The sequence below is a fragment of the Canis lupus genome, chromosome 24 (assembly GCF_048164855.1).
Source record: "Canis lupus baileyi chromosome 24, mCanLup2.hap1, whole genome shotgun sequence".
NCBI classification, from domain to species: Eukaryota; Metazoa; Chordata; class Mammalia; order Carnivora; family Canidae; genus Canis; species Canis lupus.
In genome coordinates, this window is record NC_132861.1 from 40,578,521 (window position 1) to 40,598,940 (window position 20,420).

The window sequence follows — 20,420 nt, forward strand, 5'->3', positions numbered from 1 at the left end:
TCTCTGTGGGGAGCCCAATGTGGGACTCAATCCCAGGACCTCGGGATCACGCCCTGAGCTGAAGGCAGATACTTAACCAACTGAGCCACCCAGGTGTCCCAAGGAGAGAGCATTAAGAAGCAATTCACTCCAGATCAAAAATATATTAGGTACTGATTATAACACATCCAGACACACAGACTCACACATACCAATTCATTTACCATTCTGGATGTTTCTCTGCCCTTTAACTCGCTGCCAAGAGAGGAGTTCACAGCCCACTGCTCCTGGGACCTTTTGCAAGGCTTTCTCTTGAACATCCTCCTCTTATCTCAGGGACCAGCCTGTGGAAAAGAGGGAACAGAAGAAAAGTAAGCCTGAGGGTCCCTCATGTGTGACGGATATGGAAAACTTTACCTTTTCTTTTGTTCAGTCTTTCTGTTTTCGCCAAGAAAAGGCCATAGAGAAGCCGTTAAGGATGTCCTCTTTGACGCGGAGCTCATCTGCCTCCAAGTCAGATGTCCTTGGCATCGTGAGAGTAACAAATGTAGAAAGGCAATAAAATATGGGACCAAATTAATTTCTGTAAATCCTTGTCATCTTTTCTCTCTGGTGGCTAACGCTAGACTTTTGGTCAGGTGCTACACGCAGGAACAGGACTCAGGGAGCCGCCCTACCTTTCCCTCCCCTGATGGAGGGGGTCACACATATTGTCCACTTAAGCCGCACAACCCTGGAGAGGTTTTTTTTATTATTTTTTTCTAATTTGAGATTTTTTAATATCTTTTTCATAAGTAAAGAGCCACACTTTTCAGAGTGGTTGGCTAATCTGCCCAAGGCCACTCATCTAGCTAGTGGCAGAGCAAGGATTTGACTTTAAACCTGGTTTTAAAAATCCACCCACTTTCTACCCCTTTGCTGTTACCCATAGTGAATATTAATTTAGCAAATGCCACATGGCACTGAAGATTATTCTAAAATCATGAGAATAGGGGGGCACCTGGGAGGCTCAGTCGCTTAAGTGTCTGCCTTTGGCTCAGGACATGATCCCGAGGTCCTGGGATGGAACCCTGCCATCAGGCTTCCTGATGGGGGGGTGGGAGGAGCCTACTTCTCTCTCTCCTCTGCTTGTGCCCTTTCTTTCTCTTTTGCTCTTGCGCTCTCTCTCTCTCAAATAAATAAACCACATACATTTTCACAAGGTAAATACTTGGCAATGAGGATCATAATAGTCAGGGTTCTCCAGAAGAACAGAACTGATACGGATTTATTCTGAGGATTTAGCTCGCATGATCATGGAGGCTGACAAGTCTCAAGATCTGCAGGGAGAATTGCTCTGCTGGAGACCCAGGAGAGCCAATGTCGTAGTTCTAGTTCAAGTCTGAAGACTTGAGAGCCGATGGTGTAGTTCCATCATGAGGCTAGCCGGCCTGAGACCCAGGAAGAGCTGATGTTTTAATGCAAGTGTGAAGGCAGGAGAAAAGCCGATGTCTCAGTCTGAAAGCTACCAGGCAAGAGGTAATTCTGTCTTACTTGTGCAGGGCAGGTGGGGAGGGGGTTCTTGTCAGCGTTTTTGTTTTATTCAGACCTTCAACTGATTGATGAGACCCACCACCATTAGGGAGGCAGTTTGCTTTACTCATTTTACAGATTCAAGTGTTACTCTTACTTGAAAACACCTTCACAGAAGGACTCAGAATAATGTCTAATCATATTTCTAGGCACCCTGTGGCCCCAGCCAAGTTGCTACATAAAATTAATCACAACAGTCTCATAGTACAATAAACTTGCTTCTGGAACTGCCAGTTTTTCTAGATATTAACTTTCTAAAAAAAAATAGACTGTGGAATAGCATAACAAACCATCATTATTTTTAAAAATATTTTATTTATTTACTTGAGTTAGAGAGAGAGAGTGCACAGGAGTGGGGGTGGGAAGAGGGAGAGGTAGAAGCAGACCCCCCCCCACTCTGAGCAGAGAGAGCCCAACATGGGGCTTGACCCCAGGACCCCAGGATCACGACCTGAGTGGAAAGCAGACACTTAACCAACTGAGCCACTGAGGCGCCCCATAAATTGTCTTTCTTATCTTCTCAAAAATGTGCTGTGTATTTTTCAGGAACTATATTTTTTTATATTATGACAAATCTGTTTGCACTGAATTTCATTTATCTTGTTCTCTGTGCAGTGATTAACCTGATTTTTAAATAAATTGTGAAAATCTTTAAGAACCTTTTTCCGAAATTCCTTTGGGTGGCATTAAGCACTAAGGATGTTAATTGAATCCTTAAATTTTCATTTAAGTCAGGTTATTTTTACCCCCAGGCTATCTAGTTATTGAATGCATATTTATCAAAATAGATTTGCCCTCTTACTTTTTAGACTTTATTCTCATTTTTTAGAGAATAAATGATCTCTATTGATTTTTCTTTGTAAGCTTCTATTTTATAAGCCATACTAAGGAACTTTGCTCATTCTCTAGTTAATTTTTTATCCTGTATTACAAAAGAAATGGGGAAACCTCTAAGAAGATAATTCTAAATATATTGGATGTGGTATATTGCGTGCAGAAAACACTTTTGTTCAATGATCACTGCTCATGAAAACTGTCAGAATTTTTTATGGATGCATTTAGTTAAAAATCATCAAGGTAATAATTTTATGGTACTTAATATTTTCAAATGGAATTACATTTATTAAACCTGATTAGTAGTCAATGGACCCATGAAGCTTGAAGCCAAGTGATATCAGACTCATCAATCAAAGCATTAAAAGGTTAGAGGGTTTTGCAAGATTATGTAGCCACAGCACCCTTCCTGCATTTAGATCTTAATGATTCCAGATTGTAAGAATATTTTTGATTTTAAAATCCCTCAGGATTGCTAGGGATTTATTATGGAAAGGGATATTGTATGGCAGTGTGTAGCAATAATAAAATATGCTCTTGATATTTTAAAGAGAAATATCCGAGGTGCCTCAAAGATTCCTCTTTCTCTTCTCCTCAAAAATGTATGTAATACCTGCTTAATAAGTACTTTCTGATTTTGAGAAGATTCTTTAAACTTTAATGAGAACTGTTAGAACATCAATTTGAATACAACCACAGCTCCAACTTAACCTATTTAAATGGTCTTCCAAGGACAGAAGAAAACAAATGGGAGAAAACAAACAAAAAAGCCTGATGTTTGCAGGCCCCTGAAGGTTGAGTGTTAATCTGAATGGCCTTTAAGAGCCACTGGCCTATGGAGTGAGCAAATCAAGGTACCACCTAGCTACCCAGGTGGCAGAAATGGGCCTTGGGTCATCTGCTAGAAGCTTTTCTTTCTTCTTCTTCTTCTTTTTTTTTTTTTTTTTTTTTAAGAATTTATTTATTCATGAAAGACACAGAGAGGCAGAGACCCAGTCAGAGGGAGAAGCAGGCAGCCTGATACAGGATTCAATCCCAGGACCCCAGGATCACACCCTGAGCCAAAGGCAGATGCTCAACCACTGAGCCACCCAGGCTCTCTAGAAGCTTTTTTTCTTTAGTGGATCCCTGAGGGGCTGAGAAGAAAGTCAAGGCATGAACACATCTGGCCTCTGGGTGCCCATTGTACATATACTGAAGACCTGAATTTAGAATGAGTAAGCATCTTGGCCTAAGGTTGAAATTCAAGATATCTTTATTTTTGGGACTGCACTGAAGGATTTATCAGTTCGGGTCAGGTTCAACTTAGAAAATATGTTTGACTGGCCACTTTCGTTTTAGAAGTGTGTAGGTTTAGTGTTTGGTAAAACTTGCCTACTGGTGAAGCCTCATCCATAGAATGACTTTCCATCTTAAGTTTGAATTGTGATTCAGACACTCCTGGAGTATAGTGCATAGATCATCTCACTGGAAGACTCAGCTGTCAGAGACGTTTGTTCCAAAGGGTCTTTGGCACGCAGGGTGAGATTAAAAGAACAAAGCAAAGGAAAACAAAAGAAGGTACTTATTGAAGTACTTACGCAAATGAGAAATTGGGAAGAAGCATTGAGAATGCAGCTTTCTGGCTGTGCGGGAGGTCCAAATGCTTGGTCCTGAGGAAAGGGTGAAAGTTCATTTTTTTTGTTCTTAAAGGCACATAATAAATCATTGATACTGGTCTCTGATGAAAGGACTTGTACCCTCCACCCTCCCCTAAAGCCCAATTCCTGAATGGTAATGGGGAGGGGGCATTGCGATAGATTTTTCCATAGAATTTGGGGAACTCAGAAGCAGAAGAGATTTTTATAGTCTTTCTATCTAAATCCCTGGAATCTGGCAAGCCTCACAGAGTCCCTCATGCGTGACCCAGAAATAGAAGAGCATGATGGAGCTGTGAAGATATTTCAGGACAGGCTTCAGGAGTCCTGCCAAATTTTCCTGACCACCGAGTGGAACAGGCGAAGGACTGCATGTCATGGATACTCAGGATGGAGACCAGCTGAGGAGTGGCTGGAAAGAGAACCAGAGAGGACAATGTCCTCTCTACAGAGGTCCGGATGGGCAGAGCTGGAGAGAGGACCGGCATGCCTCCTCCCTCCTCTCCTTTCACAATCCCAAAGCTGCCAGATTATTCATGATTCTTAGAAAAAAGAGTGAGCGAGGAAACCCAAACTGCCCAAGAAAGTCCTGCAGTCATCTCTATTTCTTTGAAGGAGAAGTTTGGAAAAATCATAGGATGATATCAAAGCTCATAGTTGGAAGAGAGAGGGTGGAGGAGGGCAAGGAGGGAGGAAGGGAACAAAGAGAGAGGAATAGAAGGAAGGAAGGAAGAGGAAAGGAAGAGAAAAGAAAAGGAAAACCAAATAAATAGGCGATGGGAAATAATAAAACTAAAATGTACCGAAAAGTCATAGCCTACATGGAGGCAAATTAAAATGTGGTATAATTTGGTATCCTGACATAAAGCCAGTTTGACCTTGACCCTGGAACACCTCTTTCAGCTTTCACAAAGGCTCCAACTTTAAATCTGAGATGAAAATGCAGCTCTGATAAAATCACCTGCATTGTCCTAATAGTGCAGCTGTTATTGTGCTTTAGAGCTTGGGAATCAGTACATGGAAAAAAGCATGTCCAGCTTGGTTGTGGGTGCAGAACAGAGTGTAAAAGTTGACAAAGTTAATTACTCAAAAAGGAAGTATTTCACTGGCAAGGTGGGAGGCAAGAGAGGGAAGGAAGAGTGGTGGATAAATATAAAGGATATGAAAGGGTAGTGACAACTTCATTTTAAGAAACAAGGAAGAGGGGATGCCTGGGTGGCTCAGTGGTTGAGCGCCTGCCTTCGGCTTTGGGCATGATCCAGGGATCCTGGAATCAAGCTCCACATTGGGATCAAGTCCCGCATTGGGCTCCCTGTGGGGAGGGGGAGCTCCCTTTTCCCTCTGTCTGTGTCTCTGCCTCTCTCTCTGTGTCTCTCATGAATAAATAAATAAAATCTTAAAAAAAAAAAAAAGCAGGAAAGTGGTAACAGATACCATACCATAATGGAAAAAAGAATCAGAAATGTATACTAATGTTATAAATGATCAGTATACAAAGCAAGAGCAATAACACAACTGTCAAACACTGGGCCTAGGGATGAAGAATGGAAGTCAAAGTCATTAAGCTGACTCATTGGTCATAGTGAGAAGAAAATAGATATTATTTTTATTAATTACAGAGTATCAATAAGCATATTATCTAAAATTATGGAGGAGGGGCGCCTGGGTGGACAGATGGTTAAGCATCTGCTTTCGGCTCAGATCATGATCCCGGGGTCCTGGGATCAAGCTCCACATTGGGCTCCCTGCTCAGTGGGAGCCTGCTCCTCCCTCTCCTTCTGCCTCTCCCCTTACTTGCACTCTCTCTCTGTCTCTTTCTCAAGTGAATAAACAAAATCTTCAAAAAGTAAAATAAAATAAAATAAAATAAAATAAAATAAAATAAAAAAGTAATGTAGGTAAATCCATAAGGTATGAAAACAGTCCAAACTGGAAGAAAATTGTAGAGGATGGGATTCAGAAAGAAAGAATTTCAGAACTATATAATTGTTCTGTACAATTTGATGTTACGGTGAATATGTGAGCAAGAATTGTTACAGTAAAGATGCCATGACAGTAACAATAATGCCATTTAGTGTGGTGGTTACATACCTGGATTTTAAGTTTATCACTTACTATTTAGTAAGTGACTTGGAGGCTTGAGCAATTTTCTTTGACCTTTCCTGTCTCAGTTTCTTCATCTGTAAAATGGGAGAGAATTATAGGATTATTGCAAGGATTAATCTGTGGATTTAATCTCTAAAAATTAATCTGTTCACTCAGACATGTGGGAAGTATTTTATGAATATTGGGTTTTACTGCTTAGCACTTCTGACCCTTAATAGATGTATATTTGCTTATAACCTGGTGACTCTTACATCTACATAACTAGGTTATATTTAGGTTTTTAATCTGTATGTACATTGATGGGAGCACAAAATCTCTGCTAAAGGGGTAACTTCCTCTTTATCCCCCAGCCTCGGGTTGCCTGGTTGAGATTCCATCTTCTCTCCTATGGCCTATGGGGCAGCCTTCTAGCCTTTCTCTTCTCAGGCTTCTAGCCCCCAACCCAACTTCCATCCTCACTTAAAAGTCTTCAGTGTTTCTGAACAGCCTCCGGAGAAAATTTCCACTTCTAGATAAAGTGACAAATCTATTCTGTTTCCCTGTTAGGCATCTTGTGAGCAAGCCATGCTAGACTCTCACATTTACCAAAATAATCTATTGAGATAATTATTCCTCTCTGTAGGAAATAAGCCTCATCCAATATAGATAGTAGGATTGTAACATATTTACCAAAGGAATAACTGAATGAATGAATGAACGAATGAATGAATGAATAATCGAGCTTATAAAACCATGATAACCCTGTTGTTTGATTCCAGAAATAGATAATGTTTATTCTACTACTAAAAAGCTCAAAAAATACATTATAGTCTTTTTCTGTGCCATATAAATCCAATATGCTAAGAAAATACCATCCAATCTTTCCCTGCATGTTTAGGGCTCTGTTTAGGCTAGAATCAGCTCATATCAGTTGATTTGAAATACATATTTATTGAATGAGTTAATACATGAATGGCTAAATGGATGAATGAATTAATATGTGTTCATTCCTAGCTCAAGAATTCCTATTTAACACAGTTAATTGAATTTAACTGCTGGCTGTATTTGAGTTTCCTCATTTTAAAATTAAAAAGTTCAACCCCTAGTATAGTTAAATGTCTACGTATTCTTAAAATAAGTGATATGTAAATGCAAAATTAGAGCCAAAACTGGGATAGTCAATGTTTTATCTATGCTAATTCACTATGTAAAAGCTTTTTCTCTGTTAAAAACTCCACCAACCCTCACCCCCCCAACATTAGTCTCTTTTTTTCAGCCTTTATTAGTTCTTTCTACGGTAACCGTAATGATAAGAGAGAATTCCAGTTCACTAGGAGTTGAAAAGCGCCTTAGTCACATCACCTGTGAGCACGAATGCTGTGAAGGAAGGTCTTTCCAAAGATGAGTGGCCTGGGATGACTGGGTGGCTCAGTGATTGAGCACCTTTGGCTGAGGGCATGATCCCAGGGTCCTGGGTTAGAGTCCTGCATCAGGCTCCCTCTGCCTATGTCTCTGCCTCTCTCTTTTTATCTCTCATGAATAAATAAATACATCTTGAAGAAGAAGAAGAAGAAGAAGAAGAAGAAGAAGAAGAAGAAGAAGAAGAAGAAGAAGGAGAAGAAGAAGAGGGAGGAGGAGGAAGAGGAGGAGGAGGAGGAGGAGGAGGAGGAGGAGGAGGAGGAGGAGGAGGAGAAAGAGTGGCCGGGGCCTGAGCAGTTTGAAGCAGATGTGTGATTAATGCAGGATGGTGAATGGGAATGGCCACCACCCAACAGCAACAGGAATCCAAGGAGTGGAACTCAGTGGAAAGACCTGACTGCATGTACCAGGAAGATAGAGAAAGGTCTCAATAAATTGTTTGGGCTGTAATTACTGCAGCTTGCAAATATTTTTAATAGCGATGCCAACCAACCAGGAGAATCAGACCAGGGCTTGGTGGATATGAACCAGGTCTCAGTTTCTGGGTTTCTCTTATTCTCCCTCCCCTTCTCAATCTTAAAACCATTTTGGTGGTAATTCACCAAAGGTCGGAGCTTTCTGTTTGAGTCTCTGGGTGTTGGGAGTTGGCATGATGAAAAACAGCTTGGTCTTCAGGTAAGCAAATGAGTTCATCTCATTTCAATTACAGGATTTATGTTTCCCATTTAGTTATAAGAAGATGCTATAAAACTCTAATTGCCCAGAGGCAGAAAACTGTGACAAACTTGATTCTTATCCTTTATGTCATTTCTTGGATTTTTACAGCATAGGCTCAAAGTATAATTTCCAAGTCAAATAAACAACAATGCTGAAAAGGCAGTGGTGAAATTCATGCGTGATAACCAATAGAAACAACGTGTGGATGAGTCAGATCATGAAGTCAAGGAAAATTTAAAATTTATTTCTTGTTCTCAGGAGGAGATGGTGGTTAAAATAATAGTTCTATGCCTGAGCAAGACCATGAATTTATGAGGACTTCAGAGGCATCCTACAAGTTGATTTAAAGACCTTAGCAATTGTGTCACTGATTGTCTAAGACAAAACAGCCTAAGATTTCCATAGGTCTCTCTGGGGAGCTTTTGTTTGGGGATGATTCTGAGTTTAGACTTGCTGACTAAGTCGTGGCTATACATTACGTTCATTGCAGTAATCACGTTTATTTTCATTTACGATTCTCTATTTACTTCCCCCTCTAGAAAACTTCCAGCTTTATGAGGAAAGGGCCACATCTGTCCTGTCCACTGTAATCCACTGATTCACAGCATGGTTCCTGTCGTGGCTGGTGCTTAATTAATGGGCATTGAATGAAAGGATCATGATATAAATTTTAAGTCTAAACGTTTGACAGAGTAAGTCAGTAGAGGGCAGAACAAGTGTTAATGGTTGGCACCTGCAAAGAAAGTGTTTTGGATAAATTCAGGTAAAAACTAGCTATGGTTTTTCAAAAATGGAATACAATTCTTTGTGAACTGCTGTGTTCCCTTTCATCTAGTAAAAACTCTTATTTGGCTCGTGGTAACAGTCAAGGGGGAATGCTCAGTGTCTACAAAGCCTTTCATAAGACTTCCCACTATTAGTTCTTCTTCTCTCCACAAAACAGGCTTCTGGAAGTTCCTCAGTCCACTTGTCTTTCCCATTCTTTCCTTTCTGATGCAGGGCATTTCTTTAGCTCAGGCACTCTCTCTCTCTGGAGGTTTATCTCCTCTTGGGAGATAATCTCATTACCATTTTCTACATTTTGGAGTTAAAGACTCTTACTATAATACATCAATCCATTCCCTTTAGTAACTGTCTCATGGCATTTTGATTTTGTATGTACACATTTTCCTATTTCCCAGGGGCCACTGAATTCAGATTTTCTTTTCTTTTCTTTCCTTTTCTTTTCTTTTCTTTTCTTTTCTTTTCTTTTCTTTTCTTTTCTTTCTTTCTTTTCTTTTCTTTTCTTTTTTCTTTTGTTTTTCTTTTCTTTTTTCTTTTCTTTCTTTCTTTTCTTTTTTCTTTCGTTTTTCTTTTCTTTTCTTTCTTTTCTTTTCTTTTTGTCTTCTTTCTTTCTTTCTTTCTTTCTTTCTTTCTTTCTTTCTTTCTAAGAGTGGGGAAGAGGAAGCAGGAGAGAGAGAATCTTCAGCAGGCTTCATGCCCCATTGCAGAGCTTAATGTGGAGCTTGACCTCATGACCTGAGCCAAAATCAAGTCAGACCTTAACTGACTGAGCTGCCCAGGCACCCCAAAGTCAGAGATTACTTCTTACACTTACTGGATCCCCAGCACCTAAAATGGACCTAATGCTTACCAAGAAATTAATAAATGTTGATAGGATGGACAGATAAATTAATCTTGGACTAAGCTTTAAAAATTACCTGACGACTTACGATGGTTAATTTCACAGGTCAACTTAACTGGATCACAGGCTGCCCAGATATTTGGTCAAACATTATTCTGTGTGTTTCTATGAGGATTATCATTTAAATTGGATAGACTGAGGAAATTGGATAGACTGAGATTATCCTCCCTAATGTAGTTAGGCGTCATCCGATGATAAGTTGAAGACCTGAATGGAACGAAAGGTCTGACTCTCCCACAGGTAAAAGAGAATCCCTCCTGTCTGCCTCCTGTTTGCCTTTGAGAAAAACATCAATTTTTTTCTGTCTTCAGACTTGAACTAAAATCTTGACTCTTCTTAGCTCACTAACTGTATATCTTGGAATTTGTCAGCCTCCATAATCATGTGAGCTGATTCCTTTAAATACATCTCTTTTTATATATTTGTATTTGCTATTGGTTTTGTTTCTTTGGAGAATGCTGATTAATATACCACTTGTTAATCAAAACGAAATAACCTGGAACATTTTCTCTTTGACCTCTGTCTCCTGATACTTTCTTTTGTGTTATAGGCTATAGTCATCTGGGTAACTGAGGTTTGAAGATAAACATCTTTGATTTCTTAGCAGTATTTTCTTTCCTCTTCCAAACCTGTATCATTTTCTAGCTCTTCCCTATTTCTAATAATAAGTTTGAAGTATTCCTTTAATTAAAAATAGACAAATGCAGAGAAAGAACAGTATCTTCTACCCCTGAGCTTTTCAACAAAAAGGAGCCAATATTTAATAATTTTTTTTCATATCAGTATATAACCTATTGCCCTGCCAATTACTTTTCATTGATTCAAATGTATTGCTTTGTATGAGCTCTGGAGATTTGCAAAGTTAACCCTGTATTTTCAGGGGTAGATCATTATTAAAGGAATTTGTAAAGCTGTAACTATTTTATATTACCTTGAATACAGCTGTATTTGTATAAAAAATAAATGTCCAGTGATAGAGGAAAAAGAGTCATATATAGAATTAAAATATTAAGGATATTAAGGCTTATATTCTGGGGGACTAAAGTACAGTAAAGTTTCAGTTATTTAGAAGCCAGTTTTTAGCAGCATAGAGGGAATGTCCTAGTAACTACAGATGATATTAATGATTATGGTGATGAGTGAAAATAAAAATAAAATACAAAGATAGTCTTTAAAATTGAAGCCTCCATCACAGCTGCTAATTATACTTAATATGCTATAGGTTAGCAGATGATCCAGCCAGAAAAGTAAAGAGTATTTTCCTGCTATGGATGTTCTGTTTGGACCTTAATACTGGCAGGAAGAGAGATCTTTCAAAATTAGTAAAATCATGTCATTCTATTGCTTAAAACTTATGAACGGCTTCTTGTCTTTGGCATAAAATCCCACCTTCTTTTTAAATCTCCAAGTAAAGGGGAAAGGAGAGAAAATGAGTGAAAATATCAGTGAGAGGGACAAAACATGAGAGACACCTAACTCTAGGCAATGAAGACGGGGGAATGGAAAGGGAGGTGGGGAGGGAGTTGGGGTGACTGGGTGATGCACACTGAGGGGGTCACTTGGCGGGATGAGCACTGGGTGTTATGCTATATGTTGGCAAATTGAACTCCAATAAAAAAATAAATTAAAAAATTTTGAAAAAAAACTCCAAGTCCCTATGTGTCCTGGCCCTAGTCCATCTGCTACCGATCACTAAGATTCTGTCATACTGGTCCTGTTTTTATCAAGAATATTTCTTCTTCACTGAGTTTCTACTTGCTGTTTCCTCTTCTTCAACTGCTTTTTAGCAAAAGTTGTTTGCTTTCATCTTTTAGACCTGAGCTCAGGAGTCATCCTCATGGCCTTCTCTGAGAATCTCATCTGATGTGTGGTGTTTCCCTTGTGCTCCAACTAACACTTTATGTAACACTGTATTTTTTTTTTTCTAAAATGCAATTGTCAGAAATATTCTTCATTTGTTTCTCTGATTCTCCATGTTAGAATTCCATCTTTACTGGAGCAGCGACCCTGTCTGTCTTGCTCAATGCTGCATTCTCGGTTCCCGGGAAAGTGCCTGCACAGAGTAAGAGGGAGGCTTGCATGAACAAGTGGGTCATGCATAAATCCTCGTGCCATCAAGGCCTTTCAGAAAAACTATCAAAGCTGGCATTTGAGAATCAATGGTGAGTGGGTGATCAACTTAGTTTTCCTTTTACCCTGCTACCACGGTTGAATTTCACTCAGGAAAGTCTCCCTTTGAACTCCCTTCTGATGTTTTAAGTTGGGTATCTATTTCTTGATTTATAAATATACAAATTGTGTGAGGATGGATTATATAGGTACTTTGCCCGGGTCATGGATTCACTAAGTCATCTTGCATCCTACAATAAGGCAGGATGGATATTTGGAAATAAATACTTCCTTGAAGACACCCAGATGCACATTTTATAATGTCATTTACTTTTGACTGCTAGTAAATCAGAAGATTTAAGTCATACCCCAGAAACTAGATGAAGCAGGTGTGCCAAAAGTCTGGTTTTGGGTGTACTTTTGGCAGCTGTCCAACAGTGCATGAGCATCTCAGGATTCCCTGGCTGAAGATAGAGAATCAATGTCACATGAAGAGCACTTAAAGTTGCTAGAACTAGCCCTATCATCAATGGATTTGTCATGGTGGGATTTTAGCAGTGCTGGGAAAACTTTCCCTGGTATAACACCATAAAAATCAAACTTAGTGTATAAGGAAAGGAAACTACTGTTAATTTATACCAAGAAAAACAAAGCAAAACAAAACAACCCAAAGTACATATAACTTCTATTCCTTTCTTCATAAAATATTCATTGAGTATCCATTGGGTAGTAGAGGAAATACCCAGAAGATTAATAGGATATAGCTATATAGGATTGAGCTACATAGGATTGAGCAACTCACAACTTAGTGGATGGGATGAATATGTCTATTTACAATTATACTATATTACAATATGTGTACTTATTGAGACATGATTATTACAGAACACCAAATTCAACTTGAGAGAAAATGTGAAATAAGTTTACCTGTCAGCCGAGTTTTGAAAGCTTAGTAGGGTTTAGTAGTACAGCGCAGAGTGGGGAAAACCAAGGACATTTTGTGCAAAGGAGTACACCCCAACCTTTTAGTAGAAAGTTCCCACTTCTAATACAGTGGGAAGAGAATGCCAGCTGGATCCTAACAGCAGTAAAGATTTGACCAATGGTGACAAATCCAGCAGTTACCCTTTGCAGTGGGGTTGTGGCCTTGGTGGAGGCTAGGTACTGCCTCACACACAGAGGTGACCCACATAGCAGACCCAGTCTACTTAGTTCAGTGATTGTCAACCTGGGGGGATCTCCCTTCCCCCCAACCATAAGACATTTGTCAATGTCTGGAGATGTTTTTGGTTGTCATAATGGGGAAGAGGTGCATTGGCAGCTAATGGATAGAGGGGCGCCTGGGTGGCTCAGCGGTTGCCTTTGGCTCAGATCGTGATCCTGGGGTCCTGGGATCAAGTCCCGCAGGGATCAGGCTCCCCACAGGAAGCCTGCTTCTCCCTCTGCCTATGTCTCTGCCTCTCATGAATAAATAAATAAAATCTTTAAAAAATTATAATGGGTAGAGACCAAAGATGCTGCTAAACATCCTACAATAAGCAGGGCAGCCACCACAACAGAGAAGTACCCAGTTCCAGTGTTAATAGTGCTACCATTAAAGGTCCCAGATTAGACATACTTATTTTCTTTCTTTTTTTTTTTCTTTCTTTTTTTTTAAGGAAGATAGTCTAACATGTTGTTTATTTAGTTAGTTAAAAATGAGAACAGTTCGATATTAAGAATAACATAAGAAAGTAGTTCTGACATAAAAATTTTTAACGAAGTTTCAAATAAATTGCAATGACCATACTATTAATAAAAAGTTTAGAACAAGATATTGCTACAACCATATGTTGCTAAGATACGGTCATCTTCTCACTAAAGAACCAGTTTGAGTGGCATAGGGTACTTTACGTTAACAATTAAAATTAGCAAATGTCTTTTTAAAATGTCTCATTGCTTTCATTTTCATTATATCCAAATATAAATAGAGTTTTTTTAAAAAAATTTAAATTCAACTAATTAACAAATAATGTATTATCAGTTTCAGAGGTAGAGGTGAGTGATTCACCAGTCTTATATAAAATTAATTAATGTCCGCCACCCAGTTATCCCGCCACCCTCCCCTTCTCCAATATACTCATTTTCAATTACACACAATACAATGTAAATTTCTGACATTTAGCATAGAACTTTAGAAATGTTGCTTCTCCATGCTCTAAAAGATTCTGTGTCCTATGGTTTGAGAAGCTCCTCTTTTGTTATTTCTCTTGGTCAGCCCTCCCTCCTAACCTTTGTGTCCCCCCTCAAACTGATGAGGCTGGTTGATGTGTAACTAGGATGCTGACATGGAAAGGAGGCCACATTTCAGATTGCAAAAAAAAAAAAGACAAAAAAAGACTTGAGGACTAATATTAATGAACAATTGTTAAATAGTCTGGTGGTTCTGTTTCAGATTGATTGCAAAAATTTGGCCTTTTTACCTATGTAATGAGTTACTGATTCAGAATCTTCTTACCTTGCTTTGCCTACATGGATCTTGAAGAAGGATCTATACCCCTGGGGGAATGGATCCTTGGAAAGCAGAATTCACAGATCAGATAGTAGCAGTGGTCCCAAGCTAAACAGTAAGAGCCTTTTTTGGTAAGTCCTGTCTTTCCTTCTGGATGTACACAGAATTTAGTCACTCTGATTCTCTGTCAATACTTGGTACTATACCATTTGATTCTTTGGAGATTGTAAAGACTAAAGTTGATATTCAAGAATGTAAAGCCTGACTGATGATTTAAAATTTAAGATGTTGGGAAAATAGGTGATCCTGAGAGACCCATAAAAGAGCAAGTGTTTCATATGTTTGCATCTGCTCATTTTGAAATACATACACTTAATCGAATACCTGCCCCTTGATACGGATTGTTCCGAATTAGCAGAAATTCTACGGTGTAATTCATAGGACAGGGCAGAAGGAGAGGATGAATCCTTTAAAGTACAGGCAGAAACTTTAGTCAGACAAACTGATGGGATTGCTGCCAAAGCAAAAGCAAAATGAAAAAACAAAACAAAACCCCTCACAGTTGGACCACCCTCAGAGTTTTCTCCAACAAACGCGGCCAAATATCCTTATACTCAGTGACTTGATTCTGAGGTTCTGAATTATCAGCACCTGTCACTTGGTTGCTTCAGAGAAGGATCATTTGAGAGAAAATGTTATTTCAAAGCTAATAATGGAAAGAGAAAGAAAGTGGTACTCATTTGTCTGGCAGTATTTACCTTGAGTACTGGGAGTAAGAAAAGGATAAATTCAAGCTATTTGGGAATATGAGACAGGATTTGTAAACCAGAAGGACAAGCTTTGCCACCCATAAGAGTTGCTCGGAATACATGGTAAAAGTGCATATTCCCCATTCATTCCCATGAATTCTGAGTCAACAAGCTCTAGGGGTATTTCTGGGCAAGTGCTATGGTCTCAACTGTACAAAAGAGCTGTCAAAGAGGTCAACGCAAGGTTGGTGGGCAGCAGAATAGTAGGGTGCATGATAAAAAAGAGCTCAATAAATATTTGTTGAATGAATTGTGTCTAGTTATTTTTCTAGAAACAGAAATCCCTCATTGCTTTCATTTTTAAAAGATTTTATTTATTTATTGATGAGAGACAGAGAGAGAGAGAGAGAGAGGGGCAGAGACACAGGCAGAGGGAGAAGCAGGCTCCATGCAGGGAGCCCGATGTGGGACTCGATCCCAGGACTCCTGGATCACGCCCTGGGCTAAAGGCAGTCGCCAAACCACTGAGCCACCCAGGGATCCTCTCATTGCTTTCATTATGAGTAGGTTGCTGATGGTCTTATTTGGATATATAATATTTTAGAGAAATTCAACTCTCTCCTATTTATTCTGTATTCTGTGTTGGATGAATTTTAGTCTCTGGTGTTCGACAACTCAAGTTATGTTAACTCTTTCCTTCCCTAGCAATATGACCTTGGGCACTTCTCTTGGCATCCTTTGACCTCAGGTTTTAAATTTCTAGCCTGAGAAATTGAATAACTACTTCTCAAAATGTCATGTAATACCGAAAAGTAAGAAAAGGAAATAATATATGTGACACAGTACAAAGTGTGCCACGAATGTTATTTATTTTATGATTCCTAGCAATCAATTATAACCTAGAATTCAGAAGTGTATAACAGGCAGTGGCAGTGAGGTACTTTTAATCAATCCTCTTCTCTAAGAAAATATGTTTTCCTCCATGGCCGAGAGCCAGATTTAAAGTAAAATGCAAGTTAAATATCATTGACAAGTTCAAGTGGTACCTTCCCCACATTCTTTTCTTTTCTTTCTTTCTTTTTTTTTTTTTTTTTTTTTTTTTGCGTTGTTTCAAGAATCAACATCACTGGGGCATAGCTTGCTTCGAAAGACAGTGTTCATTCAGTTCCCATAGGAGTCAATTCATCTCTAACAGGAGAGTGGATGGTCTGTAGTTGGAGGAGGCTAGTTAAGAAAACCAGCCCACTGCTGAGCCTCCCCACCAGAAAAGCCACTTTTCCTATGTGTACATGCAAACTCACGCACACAAGTAGTCACATGTACCATTCCCTGAATTCTCACCCTGTAAAAGATGAGTCAGATGTGTTCTTCTTACCTCGCCTTCAGCTGTGCTGTATGAAATGTATGTGTTGGTAAAGGATAATTCTTTAAGGGTGTTGACGAGCAATTAAATGTTAGAGTGGAGAAGGAAGTGAGTGCCTGAAAGTAATTCCAAAGCTTTTTTTCCACCCCCCTTCCTACTTCTTTTCTTTCTGATAAAAGAGGCATAAACATTTCTGGGAAATGAATCATCCTGTCGACTGCATGAAAAATGCAGGCACTTTCCTGTTTAAACCGAGCATATTAAAATAAAATAAAGGAAAAAGAAAGCACGGAGGTAAAATAAAGCATGGTGGGGATTAATCATATGGGCACAAGTCAGCCAGACATAACAAAGCCCAGACAAATACCAGGCAGGTGCTGCCTAACTTGAAGGGCATAATGACCTGCCAGGATCCAGCTTAGTCCTATCTTTGGTGATGTTCGGTATTAGTCAGAGCTTCCTGCACTTCAGGCATCAGAAGCTCTATTGAAATTAGCTGAGGAAAAGAAAGAAAGTTTCCTGTCACCATAGAAAGAAAGTTGGGTTTGAGGATGACTAGCAGACCATCCACTCTGGTCTCTGCTTCTGGAACGTGGGCTTCGTTCTCATGGATGAACCTCCTTAAGATGATGAGTGGAACAGGAAATTCAAGTTCCTAAATCTATATCTTCCAACTTCAAGATACAAGAGAAAATAAGAATGATAGAGTAGGTTAGATTTGAGATACAGACAGGAGGTAAAGTCACAGAGACATGGGGTGTGTGTGTGTGTGTGTGTGTGTGTGTGTGTTTGTGTCCAGGGGCAATCTGTGGTGGACATGATGATGTGATGCAGAGCCCAAATACTTCTTCAGGAATGAAAACCTCATGATCCAACTTTTTGAAGTGTTACTGGCATCCTCTACTGCAGTTACTTTTGGAGGGTCCTTCCACCTGAAAGACCCACTTCTCCCAAGATCATAATCCTTTCCCAGGATAGTTGGCAATCGGCATCTGATGACAGACAGATGGATAAAAGCCTGTCTCTCCCACTCCAATTTGGGGAAGTTTTGAGAGACCTCTTTGCCCACTTATTCCCCCTCCCTTCCACAAGCGTTGAGTCCAAGATCATGGTGCTAACGAAACCCTTGCATGCCCGGCTCCATCTTGGCGTTGGCTTCTCAGAAAAGCCACCCAGTGACAGTTGAGAAGGAAGAAAAGAGAACACAACTCTGTATATCACTACTCCTTAAGATGCAGAAAGAAAAGTAGCATCTGTTTAAGAAAGAAAAAAATTGAGTAGGAGAAGCATGGTCCAGAGAGATCAGTATTATAAGGTTGGATGTCTTCCCCCCAATATGCTCTATTCATTTATTCAGGTGAGTACATTGACTTAGAGAGGATCAAGCAGGGTGTCTGAGGTTTATGGTAAATTTTTAATAGTAGTGAGAGGGACTAGTCATTCCAACAAGACGCAAGATTGACAAGTCGTGCTGAGGATCCAGATGAGACAGGAACCATAATAGAACAGTTACCAAACTGGACAGTAATGCCATCTACCCTTGCATTGCTTGGTGAAGACAAGGGCTTGATTGATAAATATTTGGGGATTTATGTGGAACTGTAGAACAGTTGCATAAAAACCAGAAGCCAAGAGAGTTGAAGTAGACATTTGAAATAAGAAATAAAACACAGATACACAATTATTGATTCTTCTATATCAATCATATTTGTATTTTCATATTTTGTTTCCAAGGAATGGTTACAAGGTAACATTCCACTTTTTCTTGATTATTTTAAGTGGGTTTTTGTTTGCAATAATGTTTTACATTATTATTAATATGAGTATGTATTAATGAGGCCAACATCCCATCTGTCTTTTCTAGGTCCCATGGATCTGTGATGAATAAAAAAACACAATATGGATATGCAATACATAAACAATTAAAATGTAAGGTAGGGATTGGTAGGGAACTTCAGCTTTTAGCCAGCCAGAAATTTCACAGAGCAAAAAATGTAAGAAGGATGTTCTCTTAGCATGAGTTCACTTCCTCTTCTAATAACGCATGCCACCTTGAAGTGGGGGCATGAGGATAGAGGGTGAGAATTTGGAGAATGACTAGAGTCTCATCTTGGGCTTTCCCACAGTACTGGTGAAGAGAGGTCTTACCTTAGGTTGCCCCTGCCTAGCAAGGAGAGCCCTACTGAAATGAAAGGGCAGTCATCTAAATGAAGAAAAGAAGACCACTGATCCCAAAGGGAGAAGTAAATAGTGAGAACAGAGACACTAGAAGCTCACCAGTTTCAGACAGAGTGTGCAGTCCCCTCATCTGTGCCTCATGGTACTCAACACCAACCACAATCTTCTATCTGATTTCCTATTTGTTTACCAATCTGTCTCTTCCATTAGTTAGAAGCTCCTGAAGGGCAAGCTCTGTGTGTCATCTGCCTTTTTGTCTCAAGAACCTTTCAGAGGGATCCCTGGGTGGCGCAGCGGTTTGGCGCCTGCCTTTGGCCCAGGGTGCGATCCTGGAGACCCGGGATCGAATCCCACGTCAGGCTTCCGGTGCATGGAGCCTGCTTCTCCCTCTGCCTATGTCTCTGCCTCTCTCTCTCTCTCTCTCTCATTGTGTGACTATCATAAATTAAAAAAACAAACAAACAAAAAACACCTTTCAGAGAGTCGGCTTGTGATGTGGTGTGCAAGAAAGGAAGACTGAGTAAAGGAACTCAATAGATAAATCTGACAATTATTTTTGTAGGTATTGAACTCAAATGTCTCAAAGCTCCATCATAATAAAATGAGATTTCTTATATTGACATTATTGGGACCTTTGGTAATTCATTCCAGGAAAACTTCATGTCTGTGCAATATCCAGGGCAAGGAATGGGCTGTATCCTCTCTGCCCAGTACAATCGATGCTTGACATTTCAACCAGCATGAGGTTATCATACAGCCATTCTTTATTCTGGATGCTGGGAAAGCTCCAAGTTCACTAGGGAGGGTGGGGCGGGGGGCCAAGTCCAGCGTTTAGATTCTCAAACTGTTTCCAATTAGGAAATGACTTCTGTGTTTCTCCCACTCAGGTGCCTTTGATTAGTGAGAAGCACAAATATGCAGTCCCTCAAAAATGCGCTCCCTTGGTCAGAACCTACAAAAGCTAATCAACTGTCCAGCTGGCTTACATTTCTATACATTCCTTGACACACACAGATGTATCTTGAACCTGGCTGGCCTATCCTTGTGCATGGCTGCCAGACTCCACAAGGCTAACTAAGGAATGCTCAGAGTTGTTTTTGTTTCTTATACCGGGGGCCCTGACCTGTAGGATAGAGCCCCTTCACCAAGCAGCTGTGTGACCTTGCCAAGTCCTGACCCAGCTATCCATGAAGTTGCTTTAAGATTGTAGGTGTGGATAATTTTTTTTTTTTTTTTTTTTTTTTTTTTTTTTTTTTTTACCACTGGTAAGTGATTGCGGCTCTTTAGAAGGGAAGGCTGAATAATGAAGAATAGTGATGCATGTGTGTACGTGTGTGTGCATGTGTCACAGTGTCCAATATTAAGGCTTTTACTATCTAATACATTTGGGTTTGGAATTGAGATGAAGGCCATCGAGAAGATCAAGGAATGGTGGAGAGGCTTCTCATGCCCTCTTTTCTCCAATCTTGCCCCCCTTTGCAGCCTGATAGATTTGACCAGGTCTGATCAGCTCTCTCTGTGGCTCTAGACAAGGGCTTCCCGTGACTTTTTGAAATAAAACAGAATTCTTTGTGTTCTGTAGGTACCTGTCTCCCTCTGCAAG

The 20,420-nt window shown here is 39.7% G+C and overlaps 1 long non-coding RNA gene across 2 annotated transcripts in view; it reads right to left on the reverse strand.

Annotated features, from left to right (window-relative positions):
- LOC140616090 (uncharacterized) overlaps positions 1 to 20,420 on the reverse strand; it is a 67,006-nt gene that overhangs the window by 15,980 nt on the left and 30,606 nt on the right. The window contains exons 1-4 of one of the 2 annotated variants that reach the window (XR_012016621.1): positions 12,405 to 12,500; positions 6,114 to 6,202; positions 3,966 to 4,037; positions 204 to 323 (exon numbers count right to left, since the gene is read on the reverse strand). This is a non-coding gene — a long non-coding RNA (uncharacterized lncRNA). Of the gene's footprint in view, positions 1 to 203; positions 324 to 3,965; positions 4,038 to 6,113; positions 6,203 to 12,404; positions 12,501 to 20,420 lie in introns of those variants that run through there. The other variant, XR_012016620.1, reaches the window with a different exon arrangement.